A 2,413-nucleotide genomic window follows, 5' to 3' on the forward strand; every position below is an offset into this window, starting at 1 on the left:
GGCTTTAGTGAAAAAAATAAAAGTAAAATATACACCCAAATGTTTGTTTTGGATGTTTTCTTTACACTGGTCTGAAAAAAGAGAAAGGTTTTTGGGAGAATAAAAAGCCCAGAACCTCAAAATTTACCAGTGAAAAAGCATGTTTTTCTGTGTCTCTTATGTCTCACCTTAAAGACTCATCCTCTTGGGACTATGAACATTGAGGCCCCACGATACGATTATATCCTGATACTTTTGGAATATGGTGAGTATTGTGATACAATATATTGCAATTTAACAGTTTTACTGCATTTTTGGTGTCCACAAAATTAATTTCAATCAAGAATTGTTTTGTCAAATAAGAGAAAATTCTCAGTCTGTTCATCTCACTTCAGTCTTTTTATTTTTCCACAATGAAAGTCAATCCCACAGAAGTATTCAGAACTTCACTGATATCAAACACATATGGACGAAAACAATTGCAGCATTTTCTCAAACTTTTCTCAACTTTAAGCTTCACTGCTTTGTATGGCTTCCATACGGCTGTATCCGTATAATAACGCTGCGATGGAGTCATACCTGGGTTCCAGTGTCTATAGCATGTAGCTAAAACCCTTGTAACTTCGCAGCGTTATTTCGACAACTTCCCGACGCAATATCCTGAGTATAGATTCCTTAGATCGTTCTAGTTTCATATAATACCAGTATCTCCAGTATATTCCTAAAAGTCAGCCCGCTATGGCCTCTGGAAAAAAAATGGCGAAAATACTGACCATCGGAACGCTAAATATCGATACCTGGCGGCCTGTGACGAAGAGCACATCGTCACCTGGCTTGGCACCACGCACTTTAGACTGAGTGTGACTACATATGCACTTTAATAATTGTACAGACACTTTAAGAGGAGCAACAGCACTTTATTGGAGATTTGCACAATACATTTTAACAGTGTTTTGCACATTGGTATAGATATATTTATCATATTTATTGAATATCTTTTAACCATACTTGTTGTCCTTTGTCAGGTCTTGGTTTGCTGGTGCTGTGTGGGCCACGCAGTTTCACCTAGAGCAGAGGGACATGGGGTTAAATGGGCCTAATTAAAATGTATGAATGCATTGAATAAGCCAAGTGTATTGAGTACTCACCAGTCTTTGTCTGTAAGGTGTGCAGGCAAAAGGCTTCCCCAGGCAACGGACACCACTTTTGTAGTTCCGGGGGCAACCAAGTGTAAATTGGTGTGGGTGATAGATCATAGTGATGTCTGTGTTGTATTTTAGCAGATGATTTGGATGTGTGTATTTTCTTTGTTAAGCAGATGTAAATGGGGTGTATATAGAGTATTGATGAGGTTTGGGTGAATGTATTAATAAAATGGTGGGTTCAGCATGTTGTTAGGCAGTGGATCCCGGTAGATGGAATCTCCCTCAGTCATTAGCTGGGACACCCTATAAATAGGAGCCATTTTAACAACCGGGGGGGCTTTTGTACTGAGGACTCTATGCTGTCATGGTTCAATAAAGAATTGTCTCTGTGACCCACCGCAAACCTGCCTTGGATCATTCTTTGCTGTACTATCCAGCCGTAATTGTGGTCATTCTCACACGGCCATGAATCGATATAATATTGCCACGCAAAATATCGCAATACTATGCTGTATCAATTTTTCCCCCCACCTCTGATGAACATCTAACAGTTGCTGAGATGCCTCAGTGTTGGTGAAAATGCTTGCAGGGACCAACATTACCGTCCCTAGAGTCTTGCCACTAACATCACTAAAAGCTCACCATGAATCATTTCCTGGAAAGGACTTCAAAAGAACGATTCAAGAGAAAGTATTCCACTGCCCGGCACTACGTCAGATGAGATGAATCATCCAGACGTGAAGTTAGTCCTGGATGTTTTCTTTACACTGGTCTGAAAAAAGAGAAAGGTTTTTGGGAGAATAAAAAGCCCAGAACCTCAAAATTTACCAGTGAAAAAGCATGTTTTTCTGTGTCTCTTATGTCTCACCTTAAAGACTCATCCTCTTGGGACTATGAACATTGAGGCCCCACGATACGATTATATCCTGATACTTTTGGAATATGGTGAGTATTGTGATACAATGTATTGCAATTTAACAGTTTAACTGCATTTTTGGTGTCCACAAAAAAATGAAAATGCTTGCAGGGACCAACATTGCCGTCCCTAGAGTCGTGCCACTAACATCACTAAAAGCTCACCATGAATCATTTCCTGGAAAGGACTTCAAAAGAACGAATCAAGAGAAAGTATTCCACTGCCCGGCACTACGTCAGATGAGATGAATCATCCAGACGTGAAGTTAGTCCTCATTACAAACCCCTAGATACAAAATGCCATGCGGTCGTGATTGAAGCATTTGGCTGCACACTTATGAAAACCCATGTTTTTCAATGAGACACTTGTAATC

At 40.0% G+C, this 2,413-nt stretch overlaps 1 long non-coding RNA gene across 1 annotated transcript; it reads right to left on the reverse strand.

Moving 5' to 3' along the window:
- Window positions 1-875: 875 nt before the first annotated feature.
- On the reverse strand, window positions 876-1,158 carry LOC131984316 (uncharacterized). Its single transcript, XR_009395564.1, has 2 exons — window positions 1,128-1,158; window positions 876-1,044 (listed from the first exon to the last, which is right to left on the reverse strand). It is a non-coding gene; the product is annotated as an uncharacterized LOC131984316 (long non-coding RNA).
- Window positions 1,159-2,413: the final 1,255 nt, after the last annotated feature.

The sequence above is a fragment of the Centropristis striata genome, chromosome 14 (assembly GCF_030273125.1).
Source record: "Centropristis striata isolate RG_2023a ecotype Rhode Island chromosome 14, C.striata_1.0, whole genome shotgun sequence".
NCBI classification, from domain to species: domain Eukaryota; kingdom Metazoa; phylum Chordata; class Actinopteri; order Perciformes; family Serranidae; genus Centropristis; species Centropristis striata.